General features: G+C 46.9%; 1 long non-coding RNA gene across 6 annotated transcripts in view; it reads right to left on the bottom strand.

Annotated features, from left to right (window-relative positions):
- The window catches only part of LOC105063392 (uncharacterized), a 203,475-nt gene that overhangs the window by 131,057 nt on the left and 54,704 nt on the right, over window positions 1-17,714 (bottom strand). The window contains exon 6 of one of the 6 annotated variants that reach the window (XR_012507439.1): window positions 2,593-3,982. The exons of the other annotated variants lie outside the window; for them this stretch is intronic. This is a non-coding gene — a long non-coding RNA (uncharacterized LOC105063392). Of the gene's footprint in view, window positions 1-2,592; window positions 3,983-17,714 lie in introns of those variants that run through there. 6 annotated transcript variants of the gene reach the window in all.

Below are 17,714 nucleotides of genomic sequence, written 5' to 3'. Positions count from 1 at the left end.
GCATATTGTAAGCTAACGGCATCCCCATCCACCCAAGAGCATGTGCCAAACAGTTCCATTATGCTTGACTCCTTGCTCCACCCCTCCTTTCCAAGCTCTTGGCCTGTCCCATCCTTTCTTCCAACAAAGACCCGCCCAGCACTCCCGGCCCCTCTGGGAGCCCTGCGGCCCTCACCTAGGCCTTCCTGACGCTCCTGGGTGTGGCATCAGCTTCATTCTCTCCTCTCCTCCCCTCTCCAGTCCTGCTCCCCAGGGCTGCTGCTTCCTTTCTGAAATGGGCCAGTGGACCACGGTCAAACCAAGGAGGAGTCAGGTCCACCTACCACCTGTTTTTGTATTTTTTAATGGTTATATAAGCACCTATGTCATACCCTCGATTTTCGTCTTAGGCCACAAAGCCTAAAGTGTTTCCTCTCCGGCCCTTCCCAGAAACAGTCTGCCGACCTCCGTTACAACCCAGCACTGGCTGCTGCCTTACTTCTCGCCTCTACTGACCGTCAGAGCTGCTCAGAGCTCCCTGAGGCGCTGGCTGAAATGCAGACGTCTTCTGGGCCTCACCAGCTAAAGATTCCATTTCAGTGGGTCTGGGGTGGAGTCTGGAATCTGCGTTCTAACCAACAGTCACTGCACATACCACAGGTGGTTCTCATGTAGTTCTAATCGTAGGGCCAAGGTCCTCACCTTGTGAACTTCTGCTCTAACTATAGGGACCACGTGAAGTTCACACAAAGACCACATCTTCCCACACCCCCACCCCTGTAACAAACAAATACTGTCACTCCCTCCTCTGTCCTGCTCCACGGAGCACCTGTCCCTCTACAGCCCAGATGATGTGTGTCCGTGTCTGTCTCAGTAGCCACAAGCAAGCTCCTCGTGGAAGGCCCCACTTTCCTGTGCCCCCAGCCCCCACAGAGAAGGCCCTGATCAACACTCGATGAGTCAATGAACACAGGGACTTGCTCCAAACTGCCACATGACGCAGTGCAAAGTCAGGTCTGGAGTCCCAACACTGAACCCCTAGCCAGGTGACCTTCGTGCCCATCCATCTACTGCGAGAGCAGAGCAGCTCAGAGCAAGGGCCGGCCTGGGTGTGAATCCAGCTCTGCGACCTTGGGCAACGTGCACATGCTCTCCGAGCCTCATTACATCATCGCTAAGATGAGAAAGATGACACTAATAGCACTTACCTCACAGAGCTGCTCCAAGGCTTAAATGAAATAATCCACAGAAACTCATCAGCACATAGGAAGCATTGATGCCTGTTAATTACGGTTGTTGTTCCATCATCTTCCTTTGTCTACAACAGGCAAGTGCCCGAGGGGACAGGAAGCCTAGGCCTTTCACTAGAGAGGGAGCAGTGGGGACTGTTCAGACTTGCACCCTAGGGTTGTCACTGGAATCCCACAGGAAGTCACCAACCAGGGAAGCCCTGTCAAGTGACTCAGTACACTAGGAATAGGCCGACCCTGGAACCCTTAAAGCTCAGGACCCCAGCTCCTAGGCCAACAGAAGAAATCCATCCCACAAATATCCTACCCTCTGGAGAGTTAAGGCAGTAGTTTCAGGAGACAGAGGACACAGCAGGTGGAGGAAGGGGGAGGGGCTGGGACACACGGAGGATGCCGGCAGCAGACCTGCAGGGCAGCAGCCAGCAGCACTGCACATTTGTCGAGCCCTCATCAATTACACACGCCAGGGCAGACGCCGTCAACCCCAGGGAGAGGGTTTGATGGAGACGCTGGAGCTCCAGGTGCCCACAGCGTGGACCTGCCATGTACAGAGAGCAATGTGGCTCATCCTGACATGGCAAACCCAGGACAGGGGCTTCCCGCAGCAGGATGACCTCTGCGGATGCAGAGGCCGGATTACAGGTGAAAGGGACCCTGTCCTAGAGCCCACGGGGCTACAGAACCAGAAAGAGCTGAGTAATGTTTGGCCTAAACACTGTTTTTAAACCATTCTCCAGTCACACAAACCAGAAACCTAGGAGTTGACCTTGACACCTCTCTCTCCCTTGATTCCCCCAACCAGATCCTCCATCATGGAACACCACCATTTTTACCTCCCAAGGGTCTCTGCCATCAGCTACCCCCATTCCCAATCTCACTTACTCTGTTCAATTTATTTTTCTTTTCCCATTGCACATAATGCTCCTCAACATACTAGCGTATGTGTTACTAAGTTTACTGTCTGTCTCTCCCTCGCTAAAATGTCTGCTCAGTGGGGGTAGGGGTCTTTGCCTGTTTTGTTCACTGAAAAGTGCCTGGCACATAGTGGGTGCTCAGAAAACATTCATGGACTGATTCTCCACGACCACCATCTACTGTCTGGCCAAACGCCACCCACTCTGGTCCATTTCCAATGCATCCCCCAGTGTGGTGTTGTCTCAAAGCACAAAGCTGACTGTGTGTCACACCTGCCTGCACAAACTTTAGAGCATCGATGGCTTCCCACGGCTCTCGGGATAAAGTCCAATCCCCCTGCCATGGTCCCCGCTGCATGGCCTGCTCCTGGCCTTTGTGCTCCCTACCCTCCTCACTCTCCTGCTCCAGCCCCACTGGCCTCCCTCCAGCTCCACCCATTTTCCCCAACTGCTCCCACCACAGGGTTTGAGCCCAAGAAGATTCCTGTGCTCAGAACCACCCCCTCTTCCTCCTTCAGCTGTCCCTGTTCAGCCTTCAGGTTCCAGGACTGGGCAGTCTTCTCTGACACAGCTCTCCACCCCTCACTGGGTAAAATCCCCCCATCGTAGGAGCTCACACACCATCAAAGGAGTCCCCACCATAGCCTTTGTCATGGTTGCATTTTTATACCTGTCCATGGAGTTTGGTAGCATCTTTCCTTCTGACTCTGCTGTCAGCTCCAGAAGGGCAGGACCAGCTTCCTTGCTCACTATTTTATCCCCAATACTCAGCAGTGTGTCAGGCACCTAACAGGCTCTCAATAAACATTTGTTGAACAAATGAATGAAGTGAGGAAACCAAGACCCAAAGAACAGAAGTGACTTGGTCACAGTGGAACAGCCTGGAGATTACACTGAGCTAGAAACACAGACTTCGAAATTCTGCCCGGAATTCATTTCCCTTCTCTTCGGCAGGTCAGTGACAAGGGTTCCCCCAGCCAGTGGAGACCGAAGCTGACCAGCACAACCAGACAAGGGGACAGAACCCGGGCCTGCCTGAGGTCCTTTCTGGAACAACAGCTCCAGGCAGCCAAGACAGAAAGTCAAAATTTTGGAGAATAGTTCACACTAGTCTTCTTGGAGATTACAATTCACATTTGCATACTGAAGGCACGGAAAATTCCCCAGGTCACAAAGAAATGGTTAACCGCAAGCAGAGGGAAACATTTCTGCAGGTGACTAGTCCGCAGGTCCTGAAAGCACATCTCCCAGCTCCAGACAGAACCAAAAGGACACTCATTCTTTCAAAGAACATTTATCGGAGACCCACTCAGTGCTAAGTATGTGCCAGGCTCCAGGGCAGCCACAGAGGGAAGACAAGCAAGGCCCCACCTCTAGGGAGCTGACGGTCCAGGAGGGGAGATGCCAACTACAAAACCAATTAAACAATAAAGTGATCACTGGCCACAAACTGAAATCACAGGAAGTGCACTAGAAAGGGACTGACTGTCGGCTGAGCTCTGAGGAGGTGACCGCAGAGCCGACAGCTTGAGGCAGTGTGGCCAGTTGGACAGGAAGGCCAGAGCCAGACCTTCCAAGCTCCTAGGAATCCTGTCTTTTTGCTGTGAATCCACTTGAGACCAACTCTAGTGTCCCTGACGTACCACCCAAGTGAGAACTGCGAGTCTCTCCAGATTGTGACTTAAGCAAAGTGACGTGAGGGCTCAGTGTTGCCAAATTCCTAAAGCATCGGTCCTGAGGAGAAAACCACACACAGAAAGGAATGTGCCCCTTCCCGGGCATGAGCTCGAAAACCCAGCAAGGTGAATGTCTACTTCTCCCTGAAGGTGCTCGATGCTTCTGGAGAGAGAAAAAAAAAAAAAGACTTAAATGGAAAATAATTGTTAGCAGCCATTATTACTAATTCAAGATGTGTCCGATGACATTGAGGTGTTCTACTTAATGTTCCGTCATTACTATCATCTTTTAGAGAGTATAAAACCGGGCGTTCATCTATTGACCTGAAGGCCCACACCTATGTCCCTCCTCATCTCTCACAACCACCTGGAATTCCTCAACCTTGGGGGTTCTCAAGAGCACAGCCCTCAGGCTGAGGAGTCAACATCTGGGTCCTAGAATAGTCCAAGGCTACTGAAACATTGGGTAACCCTCCGGGGGTTGGGCAGAGCAAGCTGTGCAAATTGGAGCGGGAGGGGCTGCTTGCCACATGCTCTCATCATGTGTAATCCCTCTATTTCGTGTGGGACAATGAGGAGAAAATTGGCTGCCGGGTCCAGGATCCCAGCCCCTGGCAGCTCTGGTTGACCCTCGCCGTGGAGTGAGAAACATTTTTCAGTATTTAAATGAAACCCTGGGTTGCTGCAGGCAACAGCTGTAGAAAAATAAGGTTTTCCTGACCCCTTGTGGCATATGGCTGCCCAGAGAGGACAAGCAGAAGACTGGGTATTTGAGTGGGAATGTGGGCCTGGAGTGGGCTGAACAGTGGACCCTCAAAAGATATATTCCTCAGGTGCAACCCTATTTGGAAAAAGGGTCTTTTCAGATGAATTAAATATTTTAGGATGAGATCATCCTGGATTACCTGGGTGGCCCTAAATCCAATGACAAGTGTCCTTACAACATACAGGAGAAGACACAGACACGCAGTGGAGATGGCATGGGAAGATGGAGGCAGAAATCAGATTATAGACAGACAAGTCAAGGGACACCAAGTCCCCAGAAGCTAGGGGAGAGGCAGGGGACAGATTCTTCCTCAGAGGCTCCGAAAGGAACCAACCTTAACTTCAGACTTCTGGCTTCCAGAACCATGAGAGAATAAATTTCTTTTGTTTGAAGCCACCAAGTTTGGAGTAATTCGTTACAGCAGCCCTGGGAAATGAACACAGCGCCTGTTAAGTTCAAGATGGGGTGGAGGGGTGGGAGGGCACTCAAAGTCAGCAGTTTCCAAATGCTGGTCTGTGGAGGGAGTGAGTCAGAATCACCTGGGGCTCTCGTTAAAATGGACTCCTGGCTCTGGGTAGATCCCTGGGGTGGGGGCTCTAGGATCTGCACATTTAGCAAGCTGTCCCTAGTCCATTCTCCTGTACAGCCTACTCAGGGAGACGCTGCCCTGAACAACTCAGGGATAACCTTTGTGGTCATAATGTTCACTGACTATTTCTAGTTCTTTATCTCCAAACACAAGATAGGATGGTACTTCTGGCCCTGCTCCCACCCTGTGTGTCACTTCCAGGCTGACTATTTCATTGCCAGTGCCAGGCCCTCCAGAGCCCTCTTCCTGCAGTATTTGGGATAGAGCCGCTCCATCAGCCCGGGTGCCTGAGTGACTGAGCAGAGCCCCCTGCCTACATGTAACGCCAATGTAACTTCTGGGTTTTAAAGCCACTGAAATGTCAGGTTGTTTGTCACTGCAGCATAGCCTAGCCTGTCCTGACTGATTTCAACTCAGGAATGTTGGATTTCAACTTCAAGTCCCTCTCCTTAAGGCATAACTTGGATATAGATCCATCTTTTGAGCTTTGCGAACAATTTTCTTAACATGCCTTAGGCTCATCACAGCAAACGCTTCTTATATTATGCTAGACATTGAACTGAACTGATTCAGTATTAACACCCAAACAAACTCCAGAACTCATTTTTCTTGCTATTTTTCTTAATTCACTAAAAGTATTGATTTTCTAGCTAGCATTAGACTTTACTATGCATATATATGCATCACCACAGGATCTTGTTAAAATACACAGTATTAAAATTCAGTAATCTAGGATGAGTTACGTTCTACAGTTCTACAAACTCTCAGGAGATGCCAGTTCTGCCAGTCTGTGGACTACACTTTGAGTAGCAAGGATTTAAGTAAAGCTTTTCTACAAAATTATTACTGAATTAACAGTTAATTTCAAAACATCCATAATTATAATAGCATATATTCGTAAAGCCATCTATAGTTTCACACGTATCCAATTTCAGCCTCATGATAGCCCTGTCTGTGATATTCTTATACCCATTTTGTAGATGAGGAAAATAAAAGTTGAGAGACATTAAGAGACTTCCTCAGGGTTATATAGCTAGGAAATGCCAAACATTAGACTAGATCACAGATTATGTTTATGCTCTCCCACTGCCTAGTTATAGTTCTCAAGGTTTCACCAGCGTTTGAATGCTGCAAGATTCTAAACACTGTGCGTGCGCACATGTGTGTATGTGTGGTTGTAAACCACTTCAAATTCAAATTCTTTGGTCACTTCAACCTAGCCTTTGAGTTACACACTACTTTGGCTTTGGAGTGTCCTCTTTCCTGGGGAAAACACTGCCATCTGGTGGACTTTCAGAACATCAAGCTGTAGGATACTAAGTCTGGGTTACATCCTTGCAATTTGGGCTCCATAGCTCCAGTTCTTTTGGTCAACACAAGGGCTAGACTCTGTGTAAGAGATTCAGACATGGCTTAAGCTATGGTCTTTATCTTCTAGGAGCTCTTGAGGAAGACGCAAAGACATAACCTTCTACATGAAACAGGTTGTTCATAGTGCAAAGTCTGCAATCAGAAGATATGGGTAAGTTTTAACCTCTGTTACTTGTGTGGCCTTGAGCAAGACACTTGATCTTTTGGATCTTTAGTATCTTCATCTGTAAAAATTGGATAAAAATAGGCTTGCCTTTCTGGGTCGCTGGGAGGAAGATGAGAGATTTGTCTTAAAAGCAACCGGACTTGAGAATGGAGATGTCACAGGAATGGAGAAGGTCACGATGATTCCATGATGACACCAAGCTGCTGAGCCTGGTTCACAGGGAGAACAGTGATGCCACGGGGAGAGATAAAAGTGGACAGCTGATATGAGGGAGAAGATGACAACTTTAGGTTTACCTATGAGTCTGAAAAGACACCAGGATGTGACGTGGCAATATCCAAAGCAGTTGGAAGGAGATGCGGAATGGAGACAGAGATTTGGAAAGGCAGGAGAATGCAGTGGTCAGGCGCACAGGGCTGCAGCCAATGTCCTGGCTTTAGCTCTCAACTCCACCACTTCCTAGCTGTGATCCCAGCAGGCTGTTTAACCTCTCAGTGTCTCAGACTGGGCACCGATAAAATGAAAATACCAATGGCGCTGAGAGAGTGCGAAGAGTTAGTGCAGGTACCTGAGTCATAACCTCTATTCAGAGCTTTCTGTCCACTGGAATATAACCTCCACGAGGGCAAGAGTTTTTGTTTCTGTGTCTCCTGGTGTAGAGTAGGCAGGCACTCAGTAAATAGTCATGGAACAAGTGAGTGAATGAATGAATGAAATCATTGCCACAAGACTGCTGAACAGAGGAGCTGTTTGAGGGGGGAGACTGAAAGCGAAACCAGAAGGCTGGACTTAGATGTAACCCGGAGTTAGGGGCTGAAGGCACTGTCTAACCAGGTTCTTTTTAGAAGTGTAAAATGGAGGTTTTCCCATGGGAAGGACTAGGTTAGTGGTTGTCAACTGGGGTAATGTCTGGAAGGAGACATTTTTGGTCTTCAGAACTGGTGGGGGTGGGGAAAGTGTTACTCACATCCAGTGGGTAGAAGTCTGGGATGCTGCTAAACATCCTACAATGCATGGTACCACCCCACAAATGGAGTTATCTGTTCCCAGATGTCAACAGGGTGGAGCCTGAGAAACCCTTGACTAGATTTAGTAGTCCAAAATATGATCCCAAAGGTGTTTCTCACTAGCTCTGTGGCCTTATTGGTCAAATTCTTGACCTCTGAGTTCGCTTCCTTATCTATAAAATGGAACATTAATACCAATCGAGGGTTGTGGTGAGGAACAGTATAGTTGTTCGCAGCACCTGCCCCACTGCTGCCCTGTGTTGAATCCTACCGTTCTGATTAGTAATTACTCTTATGTGAAAAATGCACAGGACAGACAAAAGCTCATCTCTTGGGTGCATTACTGAGGCTGAATCCTGCTTACAGAGCTTGATCCGTGTCACTTTGAAGAGGTCAATTCACTCACCCTGAGCTCCGACCATCCTACACACAGGGCAGTCATGCTCATACTGGTCCCGGTCGTCCTTCCATCTGCACTGAGGACAAGGAAAGTGGTGCAGAGCCCGGATGACTCTGCACCTGCCACCAGAGTGAAAACAAGCTGAGGCTCCTCCACGTACAGTCAGCTCTCAGTGAGCTCATAACCTTGACCCAGGCCTGACCCAGGCGAAACTTAGCCGGACTGAGTTCCCCATCTCGCTGGTCATCGGCCCAATAGAGCAGATTCTGGAAGAAGTATGACTTGAATATTACAGAAGTTTCCAACCACAGCAAAAAACATTAAAAAAAAACTATCTCCATGGCAAAGAATAAAAGAAATCTATGTAAATTTTCAGGAAAGCTGCTACTAGTTACACACTGCTGTCAGTGAGTGTGCAGGTGGGTGGCCGGCATGCACGTTATATACACCGATCTTCCTGCTTCCCTGAATGCACTCCCATAGCCCTCGCTAATACCTAGGGGTCCGGGCCAGGCTGCCCTCTCTCCACCTGCTCTAGCTTCAGTTTACAGGTGACTCACCTGGGGACAGAGACTCAGGCATCAGTTCTTTCCTCTCCCCTAAGGGTCTCAGGAAAGATGGGAGGTGGTGGGGTAAGGTGTAGCAGCTCGGACAGGAAACATGGAAGGGGGGGTGGAATAAGGAATAGGTAAGAATAAAATAAGAGAAAAATAAAATAAGAATACGGCAGTAGGATTGCTGAGAAAGAATCGAGTTCCTCAGTGGGTAATAATAGCTAAAATTTCCTGAGCACTTGCTTTACACCAGGCACTGTGCTCACGTTTGTTATTCAATCCTCCAATGCTCCTGGGAGTTCAGTGTAAGGATGCCCATTTTACAGAAGTCTAGTAAAGTGTACTCCAAGAATTATGTTGACTCAGATCAGCTCATTTCCAACCTAATCAATAAATATGACCCTGAGATAGACTGTAAAAGTGGCTTCAAAGGAAGACCTGCCTTACAGGAAATCCTCCCCACCAGGCACTTATGTGTGTGGTGGGGAGGGAGACGTTTTTCCTTCCAGTTGGATGACTCGGGGGTGGAGAATGCCTCTGGTATGTAGTGGGCGAAGCCAAAGATGCTAAACACCCCATGCTGTAAAGAACAACACTCTGGTTGAGAAACACTGGAACTTTCTGAGCCTCCGGTCCCCCACCTCTATAGTGTAGACAGTATCCCCTGCATTAGCCGGTTACCAGGAGGACTAAATAACCATTTCATCTGGAAGGCACCATCCCGCCCAGTGCAGCAGACAGTGTCAGAACCCCAGCTGTATCCTTGGGCTCCATACCGTGTCTGAGCCGGCTGGCCTCACCTCCACTTGCCAGCATCTGCATCTCTTTTTAGGAGAACTTCTCTGGCAGCGAAAGCACACGCTCTCCTCCCTTGACAAGGCAAGCTGGAGGCATGCCACATCCTCAACCAACGACTGGCACGGGAGCTGGTGTTTAAATACCCCAGCAACCCCACTTCTCAGAGGGAGAAATCTGCAGCTTGTGCTCTACACTGTTCCCAAAGTTCTCCAGTAGGACTAATGTCCAGTTCCTTGCAGTGGTAACAGGCTTTCTTCCCTCCTCTGTCTCACACCACCTCCCCACTCCACCCCCAAGCTTCCTGGGATCACCTCCCAAATAAACCATCTGCTCTCAAACCCTGGTCCCTGGGTTGCTTCTTGGGAAACCAAACCTAAGGCACATCAAATAGTTAAATGTTGGTCCCTTTCCACTGGCCTTGTTGGTTTGCATTTTTTTTTCAGCCTAGAGCTCCCATCCTGAGAGGGTTCATGTCTTCTCGCATGGGTACCGCTTACTCTAATAACTGTGTCCTGTGAATTATGTTAGTTCTTCTCTCTGGCACGTTCAAAATATTATTAAAAATTGGGTGGGGAGAGTGGCCCAGATGGAGAGCACAAGCTGCTGTAAGGAAGGGCTGGTTTTGAAGCTGGTTCCTTTGCCCCTTGAACATATGCCTAATTTGCTTTTATTCCTTCCCCAGGACAATTCTATTTCTTCTGAGTTGATGTACCTTATGGGGAAGTGAAATCACATCCAAATGGTTTGGAAAATGTCCTGAAGTAATATGTATTTTCCACCTCACCTGTATTTCGCTCATGCTGATGGCAAAGCCACATTACCCCAAAGCCACACCCGGGGACCTCTCTGCCCTTGTTGTTACTGATGTGTGATGGACCACTGAGAGTGGTTGCTGAGGGACAAAGCTGGCATCTCAGTGCATTGACATATTTTGCTATTTAACCATCGCAGGCTTCAGTTTTGCTCTGTGCTTTTCCCTCTGTGTGTTCATGAGTAAGGCATTTGGACTATTTGTCTCAGGTTCCACAACTGCCAAGTAGTTAGAATAATAACCACTTCAGGGCCAAGATTTGAGGATTAAATGAGATAATGCATATAAGTCGCCCACATGAGCTCCTGGTGTGTAGTAGCCAGTTAATAACTGTTAGCTGGGAGTCAGACACAGTAGTAATAGCAGCAGAGCAGCAGGAGTGGCGAAGAGCTTGGGCTCCCACGCAGTCTTGCACCTTCCCCAGTGGCTGCGCAAAACCTCACACAGTGCACACTCAGTAAATACTTGCATGAAATAACGAGTAAACCAAGCCACGCTGAAGATACCATTTAACGCTGCTGTTTAGTGAGCACTCCAGAGATACCAGTTCCTGTGCTGAGCACTTCATACAGATTTCCTAATTTCATCTGTTTAGATTATTCCCTTCTGATTTTTCCTTCCCCGTGGAGCGAGCTCCACCCACTGAAACACTCAGGCTCTCTCCACCCCTCACTCCTTTAAGGAGCAGCTCATCTGACTGGCCCTTTGGAAGGAGAAACTGGGCATGCACCTCGCAGCCTCTTCCCACCAGCCTCCCAGTCCTTGTCCTTCGGGGACTAGCTCCTTTGCCTTCCCATCCTATGAGTTTAACCAGGCCTGTGTGGTTCCAGGGATGCTAGTGGCCAGAAAACTCTTGTCAGTTCTAGGGCTCAATGTCAGGAAATCCTCTGGCCTGTGGATACAAGCTACATGTTAGGACCTGGCCTTTATCAGAAATAAAGGTGATTTGGGGAGTTCCTAGGAATACTCTTCAGTTTTTATTTAGGAGTTGGTTCAGACCCAGGTGAAGACTCCCTTTTCAACCTTAACATAATCCTGGCACCATCCCCGTGATGTCGATGCAGGTAACATTATTGAGGTTTAGCCACTCGCCCAGGTCACACATCTAGATGAGCTAGGGTTCAGACTCGGGTGTTTTTAACTCCAAAGAATGGCTCTTACCTATGCTGTACCCCTCAGTGAAAAGTTTCTCTGCGCCCCACCACTCCATCACTAGCAGAAAAATGGATTTTCAGCCCCTTGAGAAGAAAGAAAAGAGGACCATTAGGATCCTCTAATCAGGGGACCCTGACCCGGATGTGCCAGACGTGCTTCCCAAGAAAGGCCTTGCTAGCCGTCCTGTCTGTTGGCTCTGCTCACTGGCTGGGCCTTGCCTGTAGCTTCCTTCTCACTCCCAGGAGCTTTGCCCATCTTCATATTTGCTTCTCTCCACTTTTGCATCGTTTGGCAAAAATATCCCAATCCCTAAATAAAGGACTTGCAGTTCCAAGACATTTCACCATGAGCATGCTTGTTTCTCCCGGTTGGCTCTTTTTTTGTTTCCTTCATCTATTCCTGGATGTTCTCATGATGACTTGAATTTCAGACTCATTCATTTTCCGGATGACTTGTTGGCACTGGCATGTGGCACATGATCAGGAACAGAACGTGCCCTCTTCTTTTTCCTGTGCGACCTCTCTTTTGGTGCACTGGCAACCTTTCTCACATGCTCCCATTCTGCTAGGAGCATGTGTCTCTAGAAATAAGGAATTTAGAGTCTAGAAGGGACTCTGCTTCTTCCTTATATCCCTTCTACTTCTTTCTCAAATAACAGCTTAGTTTTCTGCATCCGAAAAATAGTGCCTGGTTGTAAACTCCAAAGACTTGGAATTGCAGGGGACCCTACTTCGCTAGTATTATAGGTGAGGAATTAAGGTACAGAGAGGTTAAGGGACTTGCCTAAAGTCACACAGCGAACAAGTAGCTGAGCTGAGCCAGACTAACTCTCAATCTCTTGACTCTCAGTCCAGTGCTCATCCCAGAATGTTATTTGATTAAATTGATCCATGGGCTTAAGTCTTGACTTAAGGACTGTATAATTGAGTGAAGCAAACACCTCCCCTTCTCCACCTTACTGAAGCCAAGTTTTTTTTCCTTTTAGTTTTGTTTTTATTGAAGTGTAGTTGATTTACAATGTTAGTTTAAGGTGTACAGCAAAGTGATTCAGTTATACACATACATACATAGAAAGCCAAGTTCTGCCGCATCTGTTCCATCAGGGTCACACCCACCTCTTGCCTCTCTGCCCTACTTTTTTGGCTCACTTTTCTTACTATTGTGCAGGTCAGTTCTTGCCCTGGGGACTTGACATTGGTGATCCCCTCAGACTGAACAGTCTTCCCAGATTTTTGCATTGCTCCTCAGATCACTCAGGTCTCTGCTCAAATGTCCCATCTTACTAGAATTGTCCTTTCTTCCCTATCAACTCTTATGCATCCTACCCTGCTTCCTGAGTCTCAGAGCACCAACTGATCACTCTCTGCAACACCGTCTGCACTTGTTCTCTTGTCACTGTCTGCCTCCCGCACAGAAATGTGAACTCTGTGATGGCAGGGACTTTGCCTCACTTGCCACTGTATCCCCAGTGCCAGGCACTCAGTAGATGATCAATAGATAATGAATTTGCCTGTTATTAATATACTATTGATTTTAAATATATAGGATCAACATACAGTACCGAGTGGAGGGTGGCAGGCAACCAGTTGGCTGCCGTGAGAGCCAGGAGCACGGCAGCGCTGTCCTGAGTGTTTCTAGACTCAAACGCTCTGCAGAGCACAGCACATCTGACTCTCGAGGGAGGAGGAAGCTCCACAGAGCAGGACTGCATCTCCTCTGACACCAGGTCGATGGGCCAAAACACAAGAACCTAGGCGGAACTTAAGCAGCCCGGTCAGGATTAAGGCACTCTCTCCTGCATCCTATTTTCACCAGGTAACAGATTCTCTCCATGATGAGATGCCCACTGCCTGGGACCCCACCTCTCACTAACTAGAGCCCCACACCCTACCAGACCACACGGCTGCCCTTAGAAATGCATGTCATTGGTGGTCACTCTATCTTCCATCTACAAAGATAAAAAGGTAACTGGCATTTTAGGTGAGGAGCCTGGCTAGCTCAGAAGTCAGCAAGGAAGAAAGGTCTGCCCCTGATCATAGAATTTGGAATACCAGTGGTGAGTAAGGGCGAGGGGGTGGTATTTTCAGGTCCAATGACCCCTTTCTGTGACCTTTAACATCATGAACCACTGGGAGCCACAGAAATCCTTCTCCCACCTCATGAACCCCTCAGTCAAATGAGGAAGGGGTCACCACACCAAGGTGGCTTCACCTTTTCCTTTCCTACACTTGCACTGAGATGCTCAGGTGGCAGACCAGTCTTTGTCTTTCCCTTGGCCCAAGCTAGGAACATCTCTGTATGTAAAGAGAGAAGTCAACCAGGTTGCAATGTCTTTATTCTACAGGGTGACCTGCGTACCTTAAAATGCCCTTGAGGCTGCCGAGTACTCCCCATCCCTTAAAGATGGCTTTAGTATTCATGCTTTATTACATATTATTATTATTATTATTATTATTATTATTATTATTATTATTATTATTATTTTAATCAATGGCTAATATTATATGCTAGGCACTGTTTTAAGTATATTACTTGTATAAATTAATTTAATTCTCATAGGACCTTATGAGATAAGTAATATTATTAGATCCATTTTCAAGTGTGGAAACTGAGGCACAAAGTGATTAGTTTGCACAAGATTATGCAGCTATTGTGATAGAAAAGGGATTTTAAACAGGCCATCTGGCTCTAGAGCTCCATACTCTAAATAAATTTTTAAGGCTATGAATTTTCTCCTTGGTTCAGCTTTAGCTATATTCCTCACTTGCAGTTTGTACATGTTTCATTGTAATAATTATTTAAATGTTCTAAAACTTCAGTTTTGACTTCATTATTGATCTAAGAGTTGTTTAGAAAAGAGTTTTAAGTCTTTCAAGTAGCTTGGGATTTTGTTCTTTTTGGTCGTTTGCTTTTATGAGTTAAAAGTCTCTGATTTCAAGGAAAAACCTCCAGCTGACTTAAGTAAAAGATGAGAACTGTTTATAAGGATATAAGTCTTTGTGTACGCCAAGGGCAAGCATGCAGTGAAACTCTTTAACAGACACGAATCAGTGACTGGGGAGTTACCAAGGGGCCTGTCTCCATGTCTAATCTCTACTCCCTCCTATGCACCTGTTTCATTCTCTTTGTTGCTTGGTGGTGGTAGTTGAGGCACTGGGGATTGAGCCCAGGACCTCATGCATGCTAAGCACATTCTTTACCACTGAGCTATACCCGCCCCCTTCATCCTCTTTTTTGCCAACCTGTTTCTTCTGTCTTAAATTCACAGGGCAGATCATAATCACTGATAATTCCCAAATTTGCATGTTACGGGTCCAGCCACCTGAGAGATGATGTTCCTCTCTCTGTGCCTCAATTCCAAATTCCAAGGGAAGGAATTCTGGCCCATGTGGCTCAGGTGTCCAGTCATAAATCAATCAATCAAGGCCTGTGATGTGGGGTCAAATTGCACTAGATGTTTGCTGGAAGCCCAAAGCTCAGAGGCTCATTTTTGGGAGAGGGGAGAGGAGTAGTTGTGACCAGACTGGACACGCAAAAAGGTGTTCAATACTGTTTATTTTTCTTATATTATTTATTTCTGGATTTATTACATTGTGGACAGAAAATGTATTCTATCTTATTTCTGCCCTTAAGAATTTATAGAGATTTTCTCAATTATGTTTTTTTTTTCTTATTTACTTTTATAGAAAGAAAGATGTGGTAAAGTTTCCTACTGATACTGTTTTTATCAATTTTTAAATATGTTTTAATTCTATACTGTTTGGCATAGAAAGTTTCAAATATATTGTATTCAGTTTAAGAAGTATATTCTTGTTCTCTGGGGTGCCTAGAAGTCATAGACTCTCAGGGTTGGAAGAGATTTTAAAGGTCATTTAGTTCATTCCTCCCTTAGAGACTTTACTGCCCTCTTCACATTCCCCCAAGTGGCCATTCAGCCATATCTAAACAGTTCCAGTGCTGGGGAACTTGTCCTCGACCCCTGCCCAGAGCCCACTCCACTACCAGACTGCTCTGACAACCAGAAAATTCCTCCTCAATGAATTGGACTCGACCTTCTTGGTCTCAGTTCTACCACTGAGTATCCTCTCCCATACACCATCCTTTCACTTTTTTCAGATCAGTTTCTAGAAACACAAAATCAGAGCCCCTCTTTCCGGATGACTTTTCTGACAGCTTCAGATGTTCTAAACGTACCGCAAACTCTGAGATACTCACTGGAAAAGAAATACCTTAAACCTAAAAAGCCATGTTCCTGCCCCTCACTTGATGAGGGATCCTTGAAAAAGTTAGGCTATGTTTTCTTCACCTCAGTTTCCCCCCACTTCATCAGAGGTCCTAGAAACAAGTTTACAAACAACAATTTTAATGAGGCAGGGAAAAAAAGAGGGGGAGAAAGAAAAGGAAAGAGAAGGGAAGAGAAGAGAAGAGAGGTGGTGGTGTTTTTGTGTAGGAGGATGCCTTCAGAGCCCTGGGGGGGACAAGCAGTATGCTGAGAAAGAGCCATTTGGAGAGACTGCTGACCATCAGTCAGGACAAAGCTTGTGGAGTCAGAAGTAAATGTCGAAGAGGACTGCTGCTGCCCAGGTTACGCACCCGAGTGCCACCATCGGAGGTGGGCATTCATTTTGCTTGTGTGTGCCTGTCTCCCCCAACTAGGACGTAAGCCCCACAACAACCAGGGATTTTTATTATTATTATTATTTTGTTCACTGCTGCATCCTCAGTGCCTAGAACAGCTCCTGACACATAGTAGGCACTCAATAAATATTTGTTGAATGAATGAATGAATTCATGAAGCTCAGCTTTCTTGTTAATTATCATGCCCCCACCCCCATCTTCTGCTTTTGTCAATACAGAGGATACAGAGTTGAGCTGGTCTCTGGGGACATTTATAAATAAAGCCGATGTATGTCCTCCTCGAACCCACACTCTAGTGAAGATATATCACAGCAAGCAAGCCCATAGACCTCCAGTGCTAATCAGCCAGTCGGTCACCTAAGTCTTGCCTGAATAGAACCCAGGCACATTTGGATGGACATTTGAGGACTGGTGCCGGAGGGATTTTGAGGGGGAGGAAAGAAGGGAAGCCCTAATAACTACAGTCTACTCACTCAGCACTTCTGCACTGGACCTTGTGTCGGATGCTCCAATACATTATCTAAACTAGTCCTTACAATAAACCCAGGAGGTAGATCTGATTATCCCCACTTTAAAGACTGAGAAAACGGATGCTCAGAGTTAAAATGGGTTTGTCTAGGATCTCACAGCTAGTAAGTGGCTGAGCTGAAATTTGAACCCAACTATGTCACTCTAGTGTTCTTACAGTCATGACCTGCGTGAGTCGTCTGCAGACACTGGGCACCATTAGGTTGTGGGTACTGAGAGAGGGGGAAAGGCGACATTGGGCAGTGGGAAGAGCTGTGTTCTGTTCCTGATTGCTCTGCTTACAGTCTGTGCATTCTTGAGCAAGTCACTTTATCACTCCACCCTCAGTTTCCCCATTTGTTACATGAAGGGGTGGGACCAGATGAAATCAACATCTCCATCTAACTCTTATGTTTTCTGCATCCAGAATGGAGGACTGAAATAAATCCCACTAAACTCACATTTCTGCCTGGGACAGAGGCTTGCCTGGCACTGAGGATTCCCTACAGGTGAAGACAGTGGAGACAGTGGGGCACAGAACCCTAGATTAGAACAACATCACAAGTTACTTGTCATACAAGGCCAGTAGCCCAGGACACTGAGCTGAGGGGCTTGGAGATGACTCTGCAGGCCATTCACTTGAGTCTCACCTGGGTTCTGAGGACACAGAAGCCCTTATGGATTCTCTGAGTACATCAGCGTTGGGCAGGTGGCTTCTCTGCCTGCCTCTCCATGGGGTGAGGTTTCCAAGAGGGAGTTTCATGAGACACTCCAGGGCCAGAAGGAGACCCAGATTTTCAGCTCTTATCTTCATCATTTGGAGAATGTGGACCAGTTGTATGAACCTTATGGAAGGTCATGAACCTCTGGCAATTTGATTAAATATTAGAATGCTTTTCCTAGAAAAAACTCTCATCATAAAAAATGCTCAGCTATGTACATAGCTAGCATCGTATAAAATCCATTCATGGCCACCAAGCTAAGAATCCTTTGTGTAGAGGGTAAACCCTCTAATTGGAATTGTTTCAGGAATAAATCAGACTTAAGGGCTGAGGAGAGGGTCAAGGCCACTTAGAAGTCACTTTATTTTCAAAACATCTCATGTGACTCAAAAGCTGCTATCTTTGAGGGAA

This window comes from Camelus bactrianus, chromosome 6, assembly GCF_048773025.1.
Source record: "Camelus bactrianus isolate YW-2024 breed Bactrian camel chromosome 6, ASM4877302v1, whole genome shotgun sequence".
Lineage (NCBI taxonomy): Eukaryota > Metazoa > Chordata > Mammalia > Artiodactyla > Camelidae > Camelus > Camelus bactrianus.
The sequence above is the reverse complement of the archived record's forward strand: the minus strand, read 5'-3'. Positions and strand labels throughout refer to the sequence as shown.